At 47.4% G+C, this 24020-nt stretch overlaps 1 protein-coding gene and 1 long non-coding RNA gene across 5 annotated transcripts in view; one reads left to right on the top strand and one right to left on the bottom strand.

Annotated features, from left to right (window-relative positions):
* LOC135056247 (uncharacterized) overlaps window positions 1-14341 on the bottom strand; it is a 91050-nt gene extending 76709 nt beyond the window's left edge. The window contains exon 1 of the long non-coding RNA XR_010243937.1: window positions 14187-14341. This is a non-coding gene — a long non-coding RNA (uncharacterized LOC135056247). The remainder of the gene's footprint in view (window positions 1-14186) is intronic.
* SDK2 (sidekick cell adhesion molecule 2) overlaps window positions 1-24020 on the top strand; it is a 1024610-nt gene that overhangs the window by 480223 nt on the left and 520367 nt on the right. The gene's annotated exons all lie outside the window — the stretch shown is intronic.

The following is a 24020-nucleotide window of genomic DNA, read 5'->3' as shown; positions in this document are numbered from 1 at the left end:
TACTAGGGACTTGGAGGACTCCAAGTTACTAGACGTGGTCAGGGCCCTAAAAATATATATATATATATATATATATAGTTAGGACGGCTGGAGTCAGAAAGTCTGACTTGCTGTTTATACTGTATACACCCAACAAGCTGGGTGCTCATGCTTCTAAGCAGTCTATTGCACGCTGGATTTGTAGTACAATTCAGCTTGCACATTCTGTGGCAGGCCTGCCACAGACGAAATATGTAGATGCCCATTCCACAAGGAAGGTGGGCTCATCCTGGGCGGCTGCCCGAGGAGTCTCGGCATTACAACTTTGCCGAGCAGCTACGTGGTCAGGGGAGAACACGTTTGTAAAATTTTACAAATTTTGATACTCTGGCTAAGGAGGACCTGGAGTTCTCTCATTCGGTGCTGCAGAGTCATCCGCACTCTCCCGCCCGTTTGGGAGCTTTGGTATAATCCCCATGGTCCTGACGGAGTCCCCAGCATCCACTAGGACGTTAGAGAAAATAAGAATTTACTTACCGATAATTCTATTTCTCGTAGTCCGTAGTGGATGCTGGGCGCCCATCCCAAGTGCGGATTGTCTGCAATGCTTGTACATAGTTATTGTTACAAAAATCGGGTTATTACTATTGTTGTGAGCCATCTTTTCGGAGGCTACTTCGTTTTGTTATCATACTGTTAACTGGGTTCAGATCACAAGTTGTACGGTGTGATTGGTGTGGCTGGTATGAGTCTTACCCGGGATTCAAGATCCTTCCTTATTGTGTACGCTCGTCCGGGCACAGTACCTAACTGAGGCTTGGAGGAGGGTCATAGGGGGAGGAGCCAGTACACACCATGTGACCTAAAAGCTTTTTTAGATGTGCCCTGTCTCCTGCGGAGCCCGCTATTCCCCATGGTCCTGACGGAGTCCCCAGCATCCACTACGGACTACGAGAAATAGAATTATCGGTAAGTAAATTCTTATTTATCTGTATTAATTATTCCTATCTGTTGCATTGTTTGTATTGTTTTTTTACTATTTATTAGTGGTAGGTGGAACATGACACTGATATGAAGGGGGGGGGGATGTGACACAATGGCTGGGACAGAACACAAAAGGCGGTATCAAACGGTGACAAAACACAGAAGGGGGCGACACAATGGCTAGTGCAGAACACAAATGGGTGAAATATTGATAGTACACAGAGGGAGGGTGAGATAGTGACAGAAGACAGAGGGGGTGAAATAGTGATAGAACACATATGGGGGTGGGTGGGATGACACAATGGCTGAGACAGAACACAAAGGGGGGAGGTGAAACGGACAGAACAGGGGGGGGGTGTGAAATAATGACAGAACAGGGGGGAAGGTGAAGAACACGGGGTGGTGAAGTATTGACAGAACACAGGGGGGGTGAAACAGTAACAAAACACGGGGGGGTAAAATAGTCACAGAACCCAGAGGGGGTGCTAAAATAGTGGCAGAACACAGAGTGGTATGTGAAATGATGACAGAACAAGTGGGGGGAATAGTGGCAGAACACAGAGGGTGAGGTGAAATAGTGACAGAACACGTGGGGGGGATAGTGAAAAAATATGGGGGGGGGGGTGAAATAGTGACAGAACACGGGGGGAAACAGTGATAGAGCACGGGGGTGGGGAATAGTGACAGTAATCGGGGGAATAGTGACAGAACACGGGGGGGATGGAATAGTGACAGAACACTGGGGGGAGGGAGGGGTGTAACACAGGGACAGAACACTAGGGGGGGTGAAACAGTGACAGAACACAGAGACAGAATACTGATCACAGAGTCTCAGTGGGTATGCTAACCCAGCCGCTTGCGCCCCTGTGCACTCCTCCAGCCCATTGACCTGAAGTGCTGCACAGCTCAAAGCTGCGTCCGCCAACTTGGGATGTCGAGTTTCTGGCTCTGGTGCTGCCTGTCTCTGCCCATTGCAGTCACGATTCTGCTTTGTATAACTGTTTGATTTAGTTGACTGAGTTATGTGACCGGCACCTCACAATCCCGACAGTCGGCATGTTGACCAACAGGGACTATTCCCACTCTCCTTACTCCCCATGTAGTAATCTCTAGCAGACTGGATGCTTAAGTCATATTTGCTTATACTCCTTTTACACCAACCAGCATATAGCACGGGTTATTGCACATGAACGCGCATAACCCGTGCTGGTTGATGTAAAAGGACCGAGTTGGAATAATCCGGGTCGAGTGACCCGGTATTCCAACTCGGGTAGCTTGCAGGGTTGAACACGGGTTCAGCCCGGCAAGCTGTGCTGTGTAAACGGAAGCAGAGTCGATGTGACCCGGCTCCCATTCACAGTGTATGGAAGGGCGGTGCTGGGAGCTCATGTGATCTCCCAGCGCCGACCCCGCTGCGTCACCGGCAACGTCACCAACACGGCAATGTGCCGGGGTTGGTGACTGCAGCAGGAAAGGGGGCCAACTTGGGTCGTAGCCGAGGAGCACCCGTTTCAGGCTCCCGGCTGTGACCCACGTTTCTAAACTTTCTAGGTGTAAAAGGTGTATTAGTCTCCTAGAATGTCCAGGAGACTTGCACATTTTGTGTAGTTCTCCCAGACTCCTGGAAGTGCAGGTTATCATCTCAATCTTGCCCGATCTTTTTAGAAAGTAGGCAGGGTCATGTCTCATTTTTTTTTTTTTCCAATTGTGTCATCATTGCTCGACCACACGAACTGCAGCATTTTGTAGCAGGGGCAAGACTGTGATACTGCAAACCACGTTTCCACAACACACGCAGCTGCCACTCAATCTTTCCCACGGGATCAAATTAAGGGAATTATAAAAAAAATAAGTAATTATGGCTTAGGTGTAGGAAATTGTGACTACCCTGTGGGAGAACCCCACAGGCTACACAGGGGAGGGCTTCCTAAATATGGTGGAGTTGACAAATTGGACAATCCATCAAGGATAAGTGTTTCAGCTGCTTATATAATACTTCAAAGGGAGGTGAAAATGATGACCCTGTTCACTTTATTATGCTGAGGCAAATATGTAAGGGGAGGAGATACTGCCATGACATGGCTGAGCACTTAATGTGATGGAAGTAGTGTTACGATGTGAGAGGGATTTAAACATGAGATGTGAGGGAAGGGACAGATAAGGTTATTAAGCCAGAACTAGATTGCCATTGTAGCTTTCATATAAGGATCTAAGAAATAACAGGGATGAACATAGCATATCATTAGTGGCCATTTACACGCTGCTTAAACTTGCAGGCTAATTAAATTCAGGAGAAGTTTTAATAAGTGTCTGGGTTATAGAAAGCTGACATACACTCACAGGACAGCTTAATTATCTGGAAAAGATAGAATAGCGGCACTGAGAATTCTCTGCGCTTCTTCATAAGCAGTCTTGGCACTTGTAACCATTTCACTGCCAGAGTCCCCTGCATAAGGCATAAAATAGTTGACAGTGTTTATCTATTTAATCATTCCACACAGAGCATAAACTAACGCTGTTATTACAGTATTCACAAAAGAGCAGCTATCTCAGGACACTCATATTATGGTACTTGTGATATTCCTTGTAATTATATAGCACTAATTGCTAAATATGACTTTAAATATCCTGTTATATTATTACAGTATATGCCAGTCACCAACCCCCAATGCGTGCAGTCATGTTATTGTTCAACCCATTAGATTACTAGTTTATCTGCATTCAGTGGCGGGTTTAGGTGTGGGCAAGTAGCGCTACCGCCTAGGGCACTGCGATCTCAGGGCACGGCTGCAGTCACCCAGCCAGCGCCCCAACCACCCACCCATAATCCTCGCCGCCTCTGCTATTTACAACTAATAGGGGGACCCCCTGCCTGCGATCCATCACTGCAGAGCAGCAGAAAGGGAGATGCGACCAGTACCCGTTGTAAGTCTAATAAGGGTTATGGCTAAAATCAAGTTGGGGAAACGACCTTTGACATCACCAGGGGGAGGAGCAAGGCCCAAACAGGGTACCCAAAATGTACCCTCACGGGCTTGCTTTTACTTGCCATGCTTCGGGCTCGAAAGGGAGTAGTTGGTGGCATGGATAGTGAGATAAATATCCCGGCCTAGGTCCTCCCCCTGACGTCTGAGGTCCTTTAGCGTACTTGGTTCTAGCATCTACCGTCCAGTCCAATATGTTTAGTTTTTCCTCCAAGTGACACGTACCGCATACAGCCGCCGCGGAGCTACTGGTGTATGAGATGATGACATCATCATCTCTCGAGACTCTATTCTCCAGGCTCCTGGACTGTGGCTATCTGGGAGGTGCTGTATGGGGTATATTGATATGATACCCAGCACAGGGATCCGGAGCCACACACCATGTCCTGCTGGAGATACACGCAGATGACACTGATAAGGAGGAGGCAAAGCAGCAACAGGAAGGACCCGCTCCACCCTCACTGCAGCTCTAGGATGGTGCACATAATGGGCCAGATGTACTAAGCCTTGAAAAGTGATAAATATCACGGTGATAAAGTACCAGCCAATTGGCTCCTAACTGTCATTTTTCAAACACAGCCAGTGACATGGTAGTTAGAAGTTGATTGGCTGGCACTTTATCATTGTGAAATGTATCACTTTTCAGGCTTAGTACCAATACCTCAGGCAGAGTGTGGGCAGAGTTCCAGGCAGTAGACAGAGGAGACCCCCAGCATTATACTTCTAAATTATGTCAGCGCCATGCCATCAGTAATACTGTCTGTGCTAGCTAAATACAGTGAGGGCATGTGTGTGTCCCCCACCTACAGACAACTCACCACCCCTAACCCCAACACAGTACCACCCTCCCCCACACACCCCCACACCCTACCTTCACGCCCCCCCACCCACCTTCCTCCGCTGCTTCCAGATACCCTGCTTCCAGACACTAGCCCTCGCTCCCTGCTTCCAGAACACCCTTACATAACCTCTTTTTGTCACCAATATCACAGACATAATCCCTCCCTGTAGCCAGACACCCCCTTCTTGCTTTCACCAATACTGCCATACTACCTTCCATGTGCTGTGCATGCCTATGGCTGTAGCTTGGAGGGGTGGGGGGTGGGGGGGTTGTTGGAGGAGCTTCAAACAGGCAGCTGTGTCAGTGAACTGCTACACTCCTCATATCCATGGAGACTGCTGGCTGTCTGAATCTAGAGGGAACTCCAGCTCCTCCCAGGCAGTTCCCATGGGCTTTGACAGCTGTCTGGGTGATGCGCTCTCTTCCTCAGTCCCGATAGCCATAGCTAAGCACTAAGGTGGTGATTGTGTGTTTGTGGGGTGCCTGGAGAGCATCTTTAATGTACTGTATGATGAGCTACCAGTGTTAATTTGCTGTGGTGCATGGAGGGGGGGGGGGTGTCTTTGATAAATAACGTGTATAAAAGGGTCTCTACCTGGTGTAACATGTATAAAAGGGTCTCTACCTGGTGTAACGTTTAAAACGGGCTCTACCTGGCGTAACGTGTATAAAAGGGGCTCTACCTGGCATAACGTGTATAAAAGGGTCTCTACCTGGCGTAACATGTATAAAAGGGTCTCTACCTGGTGTAACGTTTAAAACAGGGGCTCTACCTGGCGTAACGTGTATAAAAGGGGCTCTACCTGGTGTAACATCTATATAAGGAACACTACCTGGCATAACGTGTATAAAAGGGTCTCTACCTGGTGTAACATGTATAATAGGGTCTCTACAAGGCATAACATGTATAAAAGTGGCTCTACCTGGAGTAACATGTATAAAAGGGTCTCTCCCTGGTATAACGTGTATAAAAGGGTCTCTACCTGGCGTAACATGTATAAAAGGGTCTCTCCCTGGTATAACGTGTATAAAAGGGGCTCTACCTGGCGTAACGTGTATAAAAGGGGCTCTACCTGGTGTAACATGTATATAAGGAACACTACCTGGCATAACGTGTATAAAAGGGTCTCTACCTGGTGTAACATGTATAATAGGGTCTCTACAAGGCATAACATGTATAAAAGTGGCTCTACCTGGCGTAACATGTATAAAAGGGTCTCTCCCTGGTATAACGTGTATAAAAGGGGCTCTACCTGGAGTAACATGTATAAAAGTGGTTCTACCTGGTGTAACATGTATATAAGGAACACTACCTGGCATAACGTGTATAAAAGGGGCTGTACGTGGCGTGACAGGTATAAAAGGGGCTCTACCTGGCGTAACGTTTACAAAAGGGGCTTTACCTGGCGTGACTTGTATAAAAGGGGCTCTACCTGGCGTAATCTGTATAAAATTGGTATGCAACCTGGGTTCAGGCCCCCCTAGCAGTTATGCCTACTGGAATTAAAGACCTCTTCACCATTTGGTAGACCGTCTCAAAACCGCACGCTTATGCTTTTATTGCACTTGGGTGACAGCATGTAATTAGGGCTTTAAAAAAGAAAAGACTGAAAGATGTGCGCGTTTTGTAACCTTAAACAAGACAGCTCTGTACACTGAGGTCACTATCCAAACAGATCTAGCATGCTTACAAGACCAACATAACAAGACAGAGGCTTTGCCAGAACTTTGCGGGCTACATAGCTACATTCTGAAGGGACCCCTTCTAGAGAGACAACTCTTTTAACAGCAGTTGCTAATTTTATGTGCCGCAGTAGTGCCCCAGTTTACTTTATGCCCCATAGTAGTGCCCCAGTTTATTTTATGTCTCCACAGTAATGCCCCAGTTTATTTTATGTCCCATAGTAGTGCCCCAGTTTATTTTATGCCCCATAGTAGTGCCCTAGTTTATTTAATAAATTATAGCTGTGCCCTTGGTCACTTTATGCAACTCAGTGTCCGAAGTAGGGTGGCCAATCCCGGGCCATTTTTTCAATCCCGGGTATCGGGACTGAAAAATGGTCAATTTCGGGATACCCGGGATTGGCTTTTTGCTTTGTGTCCGCCCCTCCCTTCTGGGAAACTTCCTTCAGACTTGGCGGCGGTTGAAGGGCGGCTCTCCTTCGGGTTTGGCGGCGGGTGACGGGCGGCTGACTCTGCAGCGTGACCTCTGACTTCACATCACGCTGCGCAGGGGTAGCCGAGAGGAGGGAGCCGGGCAGCGTTGAGCTTCCTGAGGACGCTCAACACTGCCCAGCAGTAAAAAACAGAAAGGCCTGCCTGATCCCTCAATCCCCGGAATTGGAGCTTCCAATCCCGGGATTGAATCCCGGCTGATTTCTGGCCTAAATCCCTGGATTCCGCCGATCCCGGAATTGGCCACCCTAGTTCCAAATTCATATTACAGTATGTCACATTGTAGTGCCACAAATCAATAATATGCCACTTTGAACTGCATACCTCCAAACATTCTCATGGTTGTAGAAAGCATTATATTTTTTTTTTTAAAGAGACAAAAATATCAAGCACAAATTAGTTTCCAAGCAAAATCGTTGTTTTTAATGTAGAGTTTGTAGTTTAGATTTGCAGGTGTTTGCATAATTTGGGAATCTAGAGAATAAATCCAAAAAGCAGTCAAGATAATCTTTAGATATTATATAGGTAATTGTGTAGTGAGTTTTAGAATATTTGAGAGTAAACTTTAGAAAATGTAAACTTGCTCTTTGGTTTGTTGTCTATATGTTTGTGACTTGTTTCTATTATACATGTGTTATAATAATGCACATGTAAAATGTGTACTGTTTGGCAGTAGTTGTTCCATAACTCAGTGTACTCATGTAAGGGATACCAATGCAAATCCTTTTATGTTACCAAGAATAGTGCTTATCCCAGACACCCCAGCTCTGTGAGGGACAACATGCAAATTAGCCAGCTTCCAATTGTGTGCAGGTCTCTTCTCCGTGTCTTCTGGTCTTTGTGGTGCAAAGAAACCATACTTGCTCACGCTCCCTCATTCTGCAGGAGACTCCCTGAAATAGCAGCAATCTCCCTGACTCCCTGACTAGTCCAGCAATCTCCCTGATTGCAACGTACCCCCATTATGCAGCTGTTACATTCTTGGGGGGGAAAGTAATCACAGATACATACATTCAAATGGGAACATCAGTGCCATTTTCCTGCCTTGGTTATAAGGCACAATGATCCCTATGGCTACATGCATTTTAAATAAAGTTTCTCGTGGTCACTTACAGTATATGGAAACTCTTGTAAAGCAAAATGCACAAACAAATTCTGCAAATTTTGCAGATTCTGGGGGTAATTCCAAGTTGATCGCAGCAGGATTTTTGTTAGCAATTGGGCAAAACCATGTGCACTGCAGGGGAGGCAGATATAACATGTGCAGAGAGAGTTAGATTTGGGTGTGGTGTGTTCAATCTGCAATCTAATTTGCAGTGCAAAAATAAAGCAGCCAGTATTTACCCTGCACAGAAATAAAATAACCCACCCAAATCTAACTCTTTCTGCACATGTTATATCTGCCTCCCCTGCAGTGCACATGGTTTTGCCCAATTGCTATCAAAAATCCTGCTGCGATCAACTTGGAATTACCCCCAGAGGGGGGTTTCTTCAACAAGTAGATCTTACTAACTTTGGGGTTCATTTACATTTGGATGTAAGTCATTTTTATGACCCGTCTCTCAGATGTAGCAGTACATGTCCGCGCTGATAGGTGTTACTTTCACAATCTCTCTGAAATGCTTTTTCAAAAGTAGGCAAGTATGAAAGAAGCAACACTAGTCTTGTTGTAGTAAACAGTGACAAATATTAATAGCTCCTGCCCGCTAGTCCTCCCCATCCCCACACACACTGTACACCCTCCCTAATTCCGGAACCACAGTGTCCTCAAGACAGTCGATGCTGCATTAGTTGCCGCCTCAAGATTTGATATCTCTTAGTACTCCGGTGCCTGCACGGTGGGAGAGCAAGTGGAGCCAGCAGGTATATCACAATGCTATGTTTAGCAAAGTCACTACCCTTGAAATTGAGATGCGTGATATATAGACCCCATGTACAACCACAGGCGGTAGTAATGGCTGCTGTCAGCCCAATTTCTGAGCTCAGTATTCAAGTCACTGTCGAAACAGCAGGGTTAATGTCCTAATACTTTTATTCAATATGCATAACAATACATTACAGAATTTTGTGCAAGTGGCTAATGCAATAAGCCTTCCAGGATTTGATGCCTCACACAATACATTTATATTAATCTCCTGCACATTAATCCCCTATTTTCAGATAACCCTTGAGTGCAGGTTAACCTGTTCTCTACCAAAAAAAAAAGGATACGTATAATGCATACAACTGTTTTAAATGAATTTTGCACAGTCTCTTCACATGGGGTACAGGATACTCTGATCGACATGAAGGTGTTGATGCATTTATGAGCTTAGTTGTTATAAAGAGACATGTGTTGCTGAATAACCTTAGAGAACACTGTTATAAGAATATTTTCTTTGACAGTTTATGCATCTGTTTATATGGTTTCATTCATGTTCAGAAGCCTGGTGTAAAATCTCTAAATTTCCAGCAGAGATGTTTGGTGCCCCAAGCTGAATGATACCTAGGTATAGTAATTCGCCTTGTATTGCATGCATTGTTTTGTTTTTTTTGCAGCAGGATAAGATATTTTGAGCTTCCTGGACAGCTAAGTAGTTTCAGCATGTAATGTTATTAAGGAAGCTGCTCTACCACCCGTGTATCTTTGTAAAATAGTATAAAAGGAGCCTATGCAAAATACTAAACTATGAGCCTAATTCATGTTTGGATGGAATTGCTCAACTGCAAGGTAGCAGCTGTGCAATTCCGTGACACTAAAATTCAAGTACAGCAAGAGGCATCTGTAGGAAATAGAAGCCCCCCCCTGTTTGCATTTGCAAAGTCCAAGCCTTGCATCACCATCACGACCATTGAACAGTCGGTGGATCTCCCACATCCCACCCATTTCCTAATGAAGTGTGCAGGACAGGGAGTGTAGTACCTGGAATTGTGATTCCGTATGTAGGGGGTGGCCAATATGGTGCAATTCATGTTATTTTGGCCCCACCTACTCTTCTTATTTCCATGGTTCGCTGGATTATGTTGTGATCGGGGAGCAGTTTAATGACACAAAATGTCCAGCCTCACCCCATCACTGGTCAGCTGCCACCCGTCACCAGAGTTAAAAACAAGTAGCCAAGTATGCTGTGATCACACTGTTGCAGAACTTCTTGGATGGTGATGGCTGATTTCCAGTGACCACTCAATATGGCTCAGTTCTGCCTTAGTAGCGAGCAGAAGGGGAATTTGGAGATATTGGGCTTACTCAGGACAATTGGAGAATGGATTATGCCTTTATAATACACAGTTGATGAAGGTGTCTAGGAAGCAAGTAAATGTTTATTATCTCCAGTCAGCTGTCCTAAAAAGGTCAGTACTCTCAGTTCAGTGTTCTGAGAGTACACATAGCATACAGATCTTTAGAAGTCCAGCTACAGCAGCCATTTTTTATTCAATACAGAGTCAGTCACACAATACAGCAAGTGGCAATTCAGCCCCTGTCTTTTCAATGGAATCAGTATGTTTTACCAGCGGACAGGATGCCAGCCGTCAATATCCCAACAGTGGTATCCTGGCCTCCATAATGCAAGCAGCAGGGCGAGCGCTAAGAGTCCCCTTGCGGGCTCGCTGCCCTCACAACGCTTCGGGCTCGGTGGCTCGCTGCGCTCATCACAGGATCTTTTTCCACTCTATGGGTGTTCTGGACACCCAGAAATGGGAAAAGCCCTGGTGCACTGGGATTCCAGCTGGCGGCATTGTTGCCTGTTGGGATTCCCGCATCTGTATGCTGACTGCCGTGATCCTGTCAGCAGGCAAATTTAATGCATTCCGATCCAACAAATACAGCTAGAGGCAAGGGGGGAGATTCTCCCCAGTGTACATGAGGTGGCCAAAGACAGAGGTACTGCCTACTCCTCTGCAAGACATATTTAAGTTTGGGTAGAAAATAATATTTGAAATCTCTAGAAGCATTCTGCACCATGACTCTTCTCTCTGGTTGAAATTAGCTTCAGGAGTGAATGGCCAGGGACCAGTCCCCTGCCCCTGGCTCCAGTGTGAAAAGCTAGCTGGGACTGACATGAACAATAAAAAGCTCATTGCCTGGAGTCTAATACCATACCTCCCCACTGCCCAGTTCCAGCAGAATAGTCCCACTATTGGACACTGTCCCGCTGGGGGGGCAGTTGGTGGAGCCATTGTTCTCCCGCTGCTCTGCAAAGTGATCTCTGAGTAGATGCCATGCACACGCACATGGCATCTATTCAGTGCTGGCAGGGGAGCAGGGGGCTGCCCAGCTGCTCGTGGAGCGCTGGGCACGCCCCCAAAAAGACAGTGGCCTTGCCCCTCCCACCCAAGGCCACGCTCCTTTTTCAGTGATGTGCACGGCTATGTCAGTGGACTTCAAAATTGGGATCTATGTAATACAGAAAGCACTTCTTTATACAGTACCTTGCTAAAGTATTCACCCCGCTTGGCTTTTTACCAATTTTGTTACATTACAACCTGTAATTTAATTTTTATTTTTTTTTATCTGATTTTATGTGATGGATCTGCACAAAATAGTCTAAGTTGGTGAAGTGAAATTAGAAGAATTTATATAAAAAATATTTTTTATAAATAAAAATTTGAAAATTGGCATGTGCATATGTATTCACCCCCTTTGCTATGAAGCCCCTCAAAAGTTCTGGTGCAACCAATTACTGTCAGAAGTCACATAATTAGTGAAATTAAGTCCACCTGTGTGCAATCTAAGTGTCACATGATCTGTCAGTGTAAACACACCTTTTCTGGAAGGCCCCAGAGACTGCAACACCACTAAGCAAGAGGCATTACACCATGAAGACCAAGGAGCTCTCCAAATGAGTCAGGGCCAAAGTTGTTGAGAAGTACAAGTCAGGGTTGGGTTAAAAAAAAAAAATCCAAATCTTTGATGATCCCCCGGCGCATCATCAAATCCATACTCTTCAAATGGAAAGAACATGGTACCACAACAAACCTGCCAAGAGAGAGCCGGCCACCAAAACTCACAGACCGGGCAAGGAGGGCATTAATCAGAGAGGCAACACAGAGACCAAAGGTTACCCTGAAGGAGCTGCAGAGTTTCACAGCAGAGACTAGTGTATTTGCGCATGAGACCACAATAAGCCGTACACTCCATAGAGCTGGGCTTTATGGAAGAGTGGCTAGAAAAAAGCCATTACTTAGTGTTAAAAATAAGAAGGCACGTTTTGAGTTTGCCAAAAGGCATGTGGATGACTTACCAAATGTATGGAGGAAGGTGCTCTGGTCAGATGAGACTAAAATTGTACTTTTTCGCCACCAAGGAAAACGCCATGTCTGGCGCAAACCCAACATATCCCATCACCCCAAGAGCACCATTCCCACAGTGAAACATGGTGGTGGCAGCATCATGCTGTGGGGAGGTTTTTCAGCAGCAGGGGCTGGGAAACTTTTTTGAGTCGAGGGAAAGATGGATGGTGCTAAATACAGGGAAATTCTTGAGCAAAACCTGTTTCAGTCTGCCTGTGATTTGAGACTGTGACGGAGGTTCACCTTCCAGCAGGACAATGACCCAAAGCATACTGCTAAAGCAACACTCGAGTGGTTTAAGGGGAAACATTTAAATGTGTTGGAATGGCCTAGTCTAGGCCCAGATCTCAATCCAATTGAGGTCAGACTTGAAGATTGCTGTTCACAAGCGGAAACCATCCAACATGAAGGAGCTGGAGCAGTTTTGCCTTGAGGAATGGGCAAAAATCCCAGTGGCAAGATGTGGCAAGCTCATAGAGACTTATCCAAAGCGACTTGCAGCTGTAATTGCCCCAAAAGGTGGCTCTACAAAGTACTGACTTTAGGGAGGTGAATAGTTATGCACGCTGACGTTTTCTGTTATTTTGTCCTATCTGTTGTTTGCTTCACAATAAAAAAAAAAACATCTTCAAAGTTGTTGTAGGCATGTTCTGTGAATTAAATGATGCAAACCTTCAAACAATCCATTTTAATTCCAAGTTGTGAGGCAACAAAACATGAAAAATGCAAAGGGGGGGTGAATAGTTTAGGAGGGCACTGCAGCTAATATACAATATAGTGAGCTCTAACATAGCCTGGTGGCTGGTAAACAAAACAAGTTACTGTAATTTGCCAGGCTAACCTTTTACTGGCTTCTAGTAATGTCTTGCCAAACCCCCCCCAAAAAAACATAAATCCTATCACTGCTACATCCTATCATTTTTGCTATACCCTGCAATGTAATTAATTCTTCCCCACTCCCAAATACAATACATTTACATTGTGCAAAAGCAGTTAGAAAAGGAGGGAATGTTCCTGGTAATGTCACTGGATGTGAGCTGGACCCTATGGTTTAGCATGTTCACAGCCAGGGCTGGCGCTAGGGTGTTCGGTGCCCCCCTGCAAACTTTAAATTTGTGCCCTCCCATATTCAACAAAGGGTCAGCGCGCGCCTTTGGCGTGCGCTGGGAAAAGGGGTGTGGTCTCACAAGTAAGGGGCTTGGCCACACAATAGTACCCCCATTTAAAATTACACCACACAGTAGCATAATCTTATTCATTTTATACGTAATGTCACATCCGTAGTAGTATCGTCCTTATATGTAATGCACCCCAGTAGTAGTAGTAGCATCCTTATACATAATGCACCCACAGTAGTAGTAGTAGCGTTCTTATACGTAATGCCCCCCCAGTAGTAGCAGCGTCCTTATACGTAATGCCCCCAAGTAGTAGTAGCTTCCTTATACATAATTCCCCCCTAGTAGTAGTATCATCATTATACGTAATGCCCCTCCAGAGTAGTAGTAGCTTCCTTATACATAATTCCCCCCTAGTAGTAGTATCATCATTATACGTAATGCCCCTCCAGAGTAGTAGCAGCGTCCTTATACGTAATGCCCCCAAGTAGTAGTAGCTTCCTTATACATAATTCCCCCCTAGTAGTAGTAGTATCATCATTATACGTAATGCCCCTCCAGAGTAGTAGCGTACTTACATGTAATGCCCCCCCCAGTAGTAGCGTCATTATACGTTATGCCCCCCCAGTAGTAGTAGCGTCCTTACATGTAACACCCCCCAATTAGTAGTGTCCATAATGCGTGCGCACACAGACATACCTCACACACACAATTCACACATATATACACACATACACATCCACCATACACACACACACACACACACACACACACACACACACACACACACACACCATACACACACACACATACATTTCTTTCTCACCCTCCACTTACCTAAGTCTTGCTGGCCGCCACTGTAATTACTGTCCCTCTCTCTACAGCAGCCTGGTCCTCTTAGCGCCGCCCCCTTCAATCCCGTTTAGCTCTGCCCCCTTCCGTCCCGTGTAGCTCCGCCCCCTCCTCTGATCCATACACAGCGCTGTCACACAGGGGAGGGGAGGAGGCTTTTCATGCTGCCAGCGCTGCTGCCTGTCATACAGTGACAGGCACAGCAGCTGGCAGCAGCAGCAGGGGGGACAGGACGGCGCAGCAGCAGGGAAGGGATGCAGAGCTGGGGGAGCGTCCCAGCGCCTCCCTGCACTGCATCCCTTTGCTGAGCGGGTAGCGCTGGGCCTGTTCACAGCCTATCAGTGAACCAAAGCACCAGCTTCTGTTTATAATAGGAACAACACCCCCCTTTACCTGCTGCTTATCTGAATCAAGACTAAATTAACTTCTGTAGAATACAGTTTTTGTTATAAATTCTGTTTATTGTTTATATGATCTGTTTAAGACAGTATAGAAGCACATACGCATTGAAAGGTATAAAGCTGGGTACACACTGGGACGTGGGCATTCGTTCCGACATCGGAAAAAATGCTCATCAGACCAGATTACCTGTACACTCTGCATGTTAATAAAGGACGGAACAACCACTGACACTGATTGATCTGCCGCCTCTGCCTGATTGATCGCTTAATGCAATCCAACCTGAATTAGGCCCTTAATTAACATGCAGGGATGCTAGCGATATCGCTAGGTTTGATGTGCAGCACATTATACCTAGCAATATCGCTAGCGGCCACAGGAGTGCGCATATCGGGTATACACACTTTCTGTTATGCTCCATTCTAAGCGATATGCCGTCTGATCCGGCATATTGGAACAGCATAATGCTCAGTGTGTACCCAGCTTAAGACAGGATCATACAAGAAAATACCATGACTGTGTTACATTTCTACAATAAATTCTATGTATCAGAATGTGCTGTAGTTGTGTATTTTTGTTTCGTAGAACTAGGGGAAGTGCGTAGCCTACGGCAAACACCAACAGGCATGGCATCAAGTTAGTAGACTAATAGGGTATGGGTCGTTGGGTCGACTCAACTTAGGTCGACAGTCATTAGGTCGACCACTGAAGGTCGACATGCATTAGGTCCACAGGGGCAATAGGTCGATATGGTCATTAGGTCGACATGTGCCAGGACTTTTTCTTTTTTTTTTGGTGTCGTTTTCTTTGGAAAGTGACGGGAAACCCCAATTAGTGCACCGTGTCCCCTCGCATGGCTTCGGACAAGGTGCCTCGCTGTGCTCGGCACAGGTTACCGTTCCCAATTGTAGTCCACGTGGATCGTAAAGTATGAAACAGTCCAAAAAAGGAAAAAAATTAATAATATATATATATATATATATATATATATATTTTAAAACTCATGTTGACATTTTGACCTGTCGACCTAGTACATGTCGACCTAATGACCATGTCAACCTATTGCCCCTGTCGACCTAATGCATGTTGACCTTCAGTGGTCGACCTGACTGTCGACCTAAGTTGTGTCTACCTTACGACCGTATCCCGAGTAATATAACCTGTATTCAGTCAAGTGATAGGAATAATAAGAATTTACTCACCGGTAATTCTATTTCTCGTAGTCCGTAGTGGATGCTGGGTACTCCGTAAGGACCATGGGGAATAGACGGGCTCCGCAGGAGACTGGGCACTCTAAAAGAAAGATTAGGTACTATCTGGTGTGCACTGGCTCCTCCCTCTATGCCCCTCCTCCAGACCTCAGTTAGGGAAACTGTGCCCGGAAGAGCTGACCTTACAAGGAAAGTATTTGGAATCCAGGGTAAGACTCATACCAGCCACACCAATCACACCGTACAACTTGTGATAACTATACCCAGTTAACAGTATGAACAACAAATGAGCCTCATTAACAGATGGCTCATAACAAAACCCTTTAGTTAAGCAATAACTATATACACGTATTGCAGAGAGTCCGCACTTGGGACGGGCTCCCAGCATCCACTACGGACTACGAGAAATAGAATTACCGGTGAGTAAATTCTTATTTTCTCTGACGTCCTAGTGGATGCTGGGTACTCCGTAAGGACCATGGGGATTATACCAAAGCTCCCAAACGGGCGGGAGAGTGCAGATGACTCTGCAGCACCGCATGAGCAAACTCAAGGTCCTCCTCAGCCAGGGTATCAAACTTGTAGAATTTTGTAAACGTGTTTGACTCCGACCAGGTAGCAGCTCGGCAAAGTTGTAATGCCGAGACCCCTTGGGCAGCCGCCCAAGAAGAGCCCCCTTCCTCGTGGAATGGGCTTTTACTGATTTAGGATGCGGCAGTCCAGCCGCAGAATGTGCAAGTTGAATCGTGCTACAGATCCAGCGAGCAATAGTCTGCTTAGAAGCAGGAGCACCCAGCTTGTTGGGTGCATGCAGGATAACAGCGAGTCAGTATTTCTGACTCTAGCCGTCCTGGAAACATAGATTTTCAGGGCCCGGACTACATCCAGCAACTTGGAGGCCTCCAAGTCCCGAGTAGCCACAGGCACCACAATAGGTTGGTTCAAATGAAACGCTGATACCACCTTAGGGAGACATTGGGGACGAATTCTCAATTCTGCCCTGTCCCTATGGAAGATCAGATAAGGGCTTTCACATGACAAAGCCGCCAATTCTGACACACGCCTAGCCGAAGCCAAATATATATGACCACTTTCCACGTGAGATACTTCAACTCCACGTTCTGAAGTGGCTCAAAACAATGTGATTTTAGGAAAACCAACACTACGTTGAGATCCCAAGGTGCCACTGGAAGCACAAAAGGGGGCTGAATATGCAGCACTCCCTTAACAACGTCTGAACTTCAGGCAGCGTCTTTCCAAGCCTTTAACAGCGTAGGAATCACTTCATCTGGAACGCCCTTTTCCGTTAGGATCCGGCGTTCAACCGCCAAGCCTTCAAACCATCCGCGGTAAGTCTTGGAACAGACAGGGCCCCTGCAGTAACAGGTCCTGGCCATGGGTCCTCCGAGATCATTTCTTGTAGTTCCGGGTACCAAGTTCTTCTTGGCCAATCCGGAACTACGAGTATAGATCTTACTCCTCTCTTACTTACTATCCTCAGTACCTTGGGTATGAGAGGAAGAGGAGGGAACACATAAACCGACTGGTACACCCACGGTGTCACTAGTGTGTCCACAGCTATCGCCTGAGGGTCTCTTGACCTGGCGCAATACTTTTTTAGCTTTTTGTTGAGGCGGGACGCCATCATGTCCACCTGTGGCCGTTCCCAACGGTTCACAATCTGCGTGAAGACTTCTGGATGAAGTCCCCACTCTCCCGGGTGGAGGTCGTGCCTGCTGAGGAAGTCTGCTTCCTAGTTTTCCACACCCGGAATGAACACTACTGACAGTGTTAGCACGTGATACTCCGCCCATCGGAGAATCCTTGTGGCTTCTGCCAACGCCATCCTGCTTCTTGTGCCGCCTTGTCGGTTTACATGGGCGACAGCTGTGATGTTGTCTGACTGAATCAACACCGGCTGGTTTTGAAGCAGGGGTTCTGCTTGCCTTAGGGCATTGTAAATGGCCCTTAGGTCCAGAATATTTATGTGTAGGGAAGTCTCCTGACTCGACCATTGTCCTCGGAAATTTCTTCCCTGAGTGACTGCTCCCCAACCTCGGAGGCTTGCATCCGTGGTCACCAGGACCCAGTCCTGAATGCCGAATCTGCGGCCCTCGAGAAGATGAGCACTCTGCAGCCACCACAGCAGAGACACCCTGGCCCTCGGGGACAGGGTGATCAGCCGATGCATCTGAAGATGCGATCCTCACTTGTCTAACAGGTTCCACTGAAAGTTCCTTGCATGGAACCTGCCAAAGGGAATTGCTTCGTAAGAAGCTACCATCTTTTCCAGGACTCGCGTGCAATGATGCACCGACACCTGTTTTGGTTTCAGGAGGTCTCTGACCAGAGATGACAACTCCTTGGCCTTCTCCTCCGGGAGAAACACCTTCTTCTGTTCTGTGTCCAGAAACATGCCCAATATCAGCAGACACGTCGTAGGAACCAGCTGCGACTTTGGGATATTCAGAATCCAGCCGTGCTGTTGTAGCACTTCCTGAGATAGTGCTACTCCGATCAACGACTGCTCCTTGGACCTCGCCTTTATAAGTGTATCGTCCAAGTACGGGATAATTATAACTCCCTTCTTTCGAAGGAGTATCATCATTTTGGCCATTACCTTGGAATACACCCTCGGTGCCGTGGACAGACCAAACGGCAACGTCTGGAATTGGTAATGTCAGTTCTGTACCACAACCTTGAGGTACTCCTGGTGAGGTGGGTAAATGGGTACATGTAGGTAAGCATCCATGATGTCCAGTGATACCATGTAATCCCCCTCTTCCAGGCTTGCAATAACCGCCCTGAGCGATTCCATTTTGAACTTGAACTTCCTTATATAAGTGTTCAAGGATTTCAAATTTAGAATGGGTCTCACCGAACCGTCTGGTTTCGGTACCACAAACATTGTGGAATAGTAACCCCGTCCCTGTTGAAGGAGGGGAACTTTTATTTACACCTGCTGGAGGTACAGCTTGTGAATTGCCGCCAGTACTACCTCCCAGTCCTGAGGAGTAGCTGGCAAGGCTGATTTGAGGTAACGGCGAGGGGGAGACGCCTCGAATTCCAGCTTGTATCCCTGAGATACCACTTGTAGAACCCAGAGATCCACCTGTGAGCGAACCCACTGGTCGCTGAAGTTCCGGAGATGCGCCCCCACCGCACCTGGCTCCGTCTGTGGAGCCCCAGCGTCATGCGGTGGACTTAGTAGAAGCAGGGGAGGATTTTTGTTCCTGGGAACTGGCTGTCTGGTGCAGCTTTTTCCCTCTCCCCCTGCCTCTGGGCAGAAAGGAAGCACCTTTGATCCGCTTGCCTTTCTGAGGCCGAAAGGACTGTACCTGATAGTACGGTGCTTTCTTAGGTTGTGAGGGAGCCTGAGGTAAAAATGTCGATTTCCCAGCTGTTGCTGTGGATACGAGGTCCGAGAGACCATCCCCAAACAATTCCTCACCCTTATAAGGCAAAACCTCCATGTGCCTTTTAGAATCAGCATCACCTGTCCACTGCCGGGTCCATAATACCCTCCTGGCAGAAATGGACATTGCATTAATTCTAGATGCCAGCCGGCAAATATCCCTCTGTGCATCCCTCATATATAAGACGACATCTTTAATATGCTCTATGGTTAGCAAAATAGTATCCCTGTCGAGGGAATCAATATTATCTGACAGGGTATCAGACCACGCTGCAGCAGCACTACACATCCATGCTGAAGCAATTGCAGGTCTGAGTATAGTACCTGAGTGTGTATATACAGACTTCAGGATAGCCTCCTGCTTTCTATCAGCAGGCTCCTTCAAGGCGGCCGTGTCCTTAGACGGCAGTGCCACCTTTTTTGACAAGCGTGTGAGCGCCTTATCCACCCTAGGAGATATCTCCGAACGTGACCTATGCTCTGGCGGGAAAGGGTACGCCATCAGTAACTTTTTAGAAATTACCTGTTTCTTATCGGGGGAACCCCACGCTTCTTCACACACTTCATTCAACTCATCTGATGGGGGAAAAAACACTGGCTGCTTTTTCTCCCCAAACATAATACCCTTTTTAGTGGTACCTGGGTTAATGTCAGAAATGTGTAACACATTTTTCATTGCCGTAATCATGCAACGGATGCCCCTTGTGGATTGTGTATATGTCTCATCCTCGTCGACACTGGAGTCAGACTCCGTGTCGACATCTGTGTCTGCCATCTGAGGTAGCGGGCGTTTGTGAGCCCCTGATGGTCTTTGAGACGCCTGGGCAGGCACGGGCTGAGAAGCCGGCTGTCCCACGGCTGTTACGTCATCCAGCCTTTTATGTAAGGAGTTGACACTGTCTGTTAATACCTTCCACATATCCATCCACTCTGGTGTCGACCCCGCAGGGGGTGACATCACACTTATCGGCACCTGCTCCGCCTCCACATAAGCCTCCTCATCAAACATGTCGACACAGCCGTACCGACACACCGCACACACACAGGGAATGCTCTGACTGAGGACAGGACCCCACCAAGTCCTTTGGGGAGACAGAGAGAGAGTATGCCAGCACACACCACAGCGCTATATAATCAGGGATTTACACTAACACAAAAGTGATTTTTCCCTATAGCTGCTTTACATATACAGTTTGCGCCTAAATTTAGTGCCCCCCCCTCTCTTTTTTACCCTTTGAGCCTGGAAACTGCAGGGGAGAGCTTGGGGAGCTGTCTTCCAGCGGAGCTGTGAAGAAGAAATGGCGCAAGTGTACTGAGGGAGATAGCCCCGCCCCCTTCTCGGCGGACTTCTCCCGCTCTTATATTTATGTTATGGCAGGGGATTTTTGCACATATATAGTTTATTAGACTATATTATGTGCTGTTCGCCATGTAAGGTACTCTAATTGCAGCCCAGGGCGCCCCCCCCCCAGCGCCCTGCACCCATCAGTGACCGGAGTATGTGGTGTGCATAGGGAGCAATGGCGCACAGCTGCAGTGCTGTGCGCTACCTTAATGAAGACCGGAGTCTTCAGCCGCCGATTTTCAGGATGTTCTTCTTGCTTCTGGCTCTGCAAGGGGGGCGGCGGCGCGGCTCCGGGACCGGACGACCGAGTCTGGGCCTGTGTTCGATCCCTCTGGAGCTAATGGTGTCCAGTAGCCTAGAAGCCCAAGCTAGCTGCAAGCAGGTAGGTTCCTCGTAGCAGTGACTCTGTTGCCAGCTGATCTCACTGAAAATAAAAAACCTAACAAATACTTTCTTTACTAGAAGCTCAGGAGAGCCCCTAGTGTGCAACCAGCTCGAGCCGGGCACAGATTCTAACTGGGGTCTGAAGGAGGGGCATAGAGGGAGGAGCCAGTGCACACCAGATAGTACCTAATCTTTATTTTAGAGTGCCCAGTCTCCTGCGGAGCCCGTCTATTCCCCATGGTCCTTACGGAGTACCCAGCATCCACTAGGACGTCAGAGAAATAAAGATGATACCATGGGGTAAACTGGTGGGAAAGAGGGGAAAATAACAGAAAAAAAGAGAGTAGGAAGGATATTTCCCATTAGGCACGTGCCGAGGGGCGGCACGTGTTTGGGTGTGGCACTTGGATGCTTGTGTAGGTACTGTCACCCTGAAAAGTACCAGTAATTGCAAAACATTTCCACTGTACTGTACCATATGCCATCTTAAATGGAGTGTAAATGGATAGGACATGCACATACTTACCATTCCCATGTAATCTGTCTTACTTAGTAAATATTTATATATAATTAAAAATTAAAATGCCTTTTTTTATTATTGTATTAAATTGGCCAGCATAAAATGAGGGCTTATAATCAATATATATATATATATAAATAAATTAAGCAGACAGGGGCGGCCGTTACTGTTGTGCCTAGGGGCGCCCTCACCCCTAAATCCGCCCTGGGTAGGCACAGCGTGGTAGGTTGTAGGTTGTCACAAAGGTCTACATCTAGACACCAGTAACAAGGTAGTAAATTAAGTTAGGCAAAAGTTGGAGGGAAGGACAAATAAGAAAGACAAGATGTCACCTCTTTCTCAAGTCAACGTAATAAAAACCAATTTGTGTTCTCAAAAACCGTCCATATCTGCTCCTGAGTATGGGTTGGTAGGCTCTCTCTATGTACATACCCTATTTTTTGTGAAAGGACTCAATATTCCTACTCCTCCTACTCAATATTAAATATGGCCATGTGACACTCATGGTAAAGGACCTCCAGTAAAGCTATCTTCCATTCCCCCAATGTAGGAATGGACCAATAGATCCAGTGCCGTAAAATAACATGTTTGGTCACCGTAACCATAACTGGATACCTCCCAACATGACCCTCTCCAGGAGGGACAAAATGCTCTGCTCCTGGACTTCCCTCTTAATTTAGGACTGCCATCACTTGTTTTGAACAGGTTAATGGATAAGAAAGGTGTTTCAGCACAGGTGATGGTAATCATAAATTAAGAGGGATAAGTTCAGGAGCAGAGTATTCTGTCCCTCCTGGAGAGGGTCATGTTGGGAGGTATGTAACTGTCAATATAAGTATCAGGTGTGCGGCGTGTGCCGCACCATATTTGTCCTCCCAAGAGCGGGAGACCGTAAAGAGGATGGCTCTAGCCATCCTGGGTAGTCAAATATGAAAAGACTTGTGCCCAGATTTATCAAGCCTTGGATAGTGATATTTCTCTGACGTCCTAGTGGATGCTGGGAACTCCGTAAGGACCATGGGGGATAGCGGCTACGTAGGAGACTGGGCACAAAAGTAAAGCTTTAGGACTACCTGGTGTGCACTGGCTCCTCCCCCTATGACCCTCCTCCAAGCCTCAGTTAGATTTTTGTGCCCGGCCGAGAAGGGTGCACACTAGGGGCTCTCCTGAGCTTCTTAGTGAAAGTTTAGTTTTAGGTTTTTTATTTTCAGTGAGACCTGCTGGCAACAGGCTCACTGCATCGAGGGACTAAGGGGAGAAGAAGCGAACTCACCTGCGTGCAGAGTGGATTGGGCTTCTTAGGCTACTGGACACCATTAGCTCCAGAGGGACCGAACACAGGCCCAGCCTCGGAGTCCGGTCCCAGAGCCGCGCCGCCGGCCCCCTTACAGAGCCAGAAGCAAGAAGAGGTCCAGAAAATCGGCGGCAGAAGACATCCTGTCTTCACCAAGGTAGCGCACAGCACTGCAGCTGTGCGCCATTGCTCCTCAGCACACTTCACACTTCGGTCACTGAGGGTGCAGGCAGTGGCGGTTCTTGCCACGGGCAAGCAGGACTTTTGCCCGGGGCGCCGCCTTCCGGAGGGCGCTGGCGCCATCCGGAGGGCGCCGCACCGTGGCAAGATCCGCCACTGCTGCCCGCTGTGTCCCCCGTCCGCCTCCGCTGCCCGCTGCCGTCCCCGTCCTCGGCGCCTCCTGTGAAGGGAACTAGACGCTATGCGTCTAGTTTCCCTTCGTGGAGAGTAACTGCTGAGCGGTGCGCGATGACGTCATCGCGCACCGCACAGCAAAGGTCCTCTCCACGAAGGGAACTAGACGCATAGCGTCTAGTTTCTCTTCGTGGAGAGGACCTTTTGCTGTGCGGTGCGCGATGACGTCATCGCGCACCGCTCAGCATTCAAGCGGCGCTTTCAATGTACAGGGGGCGTGACTCACCACGCCCCCTGTATTAGGCCACGCCCCTTTCCTGCCCGGGGCGCTCTGCGCCCTTGAACCGGCCCTGGGTGCAGGGCGCTAGGGGGGGGCGCCCTGAGCAGCAATAAAAACACCTTGGCTGGCGAAAATACATCACATATAGCCCCCAGGGCTATATGGATGAATTTTAACCCCTGCCAGATTCCACAGAAAAACGTGAGAAAAGGCCGCCGAGAAGGGGGCGGAGCCTATCTCCTCAGCACACTGGCGCCATTTTCTCTCACAGCTCCGTTGGAGGGAAGCTCCCTGGCTCTCCCCTGCAGTTACTACACTACAGAAAGGGGTTAAAAAAGAGAGGGGGGCACTAATTAGGCGCAGTATAACAATACAGCAGCTATAAGGGGAAAAACACTTATATAAGGTTATCCCTGTGTATATATATATAGCGCTCTGGTGTGTGCTGGCATACTCTCCCTCTGTCTCCCCAAAGGGCTAGTGGGGTTCTGTCCTCTATGTGTGTGTGCTGTGTGTCGGTACGTTGTGTCGACATGTATGAGGAGGAAAATGAGGTGGAGGCGGAGCAATTGCCTGTAACAGAGATGTCACCCCCTAGGGAGTCGACATCTGAGTGG

The sequence above is a fragment of the Pseudophryne corroboree genome, chromosome 3, assembly GCF_028390025.1.
Source record: "Pseudophryne corroboree isolate aPseCor3 chromosome 3, aPseCor3.hap2, whole genome shotgun sequence".
Lineage (NCBI taxonomy): Eukaryota > Metazoa > Chordata > Amphibia > Anura > Myobatrachidae > Pseudophryne > Pseudophryne corroboree.
Note: the sequence above shows the minus strand (reverse complement) of the source record. Positions and strands in the feature narration are given on the sequence as shown.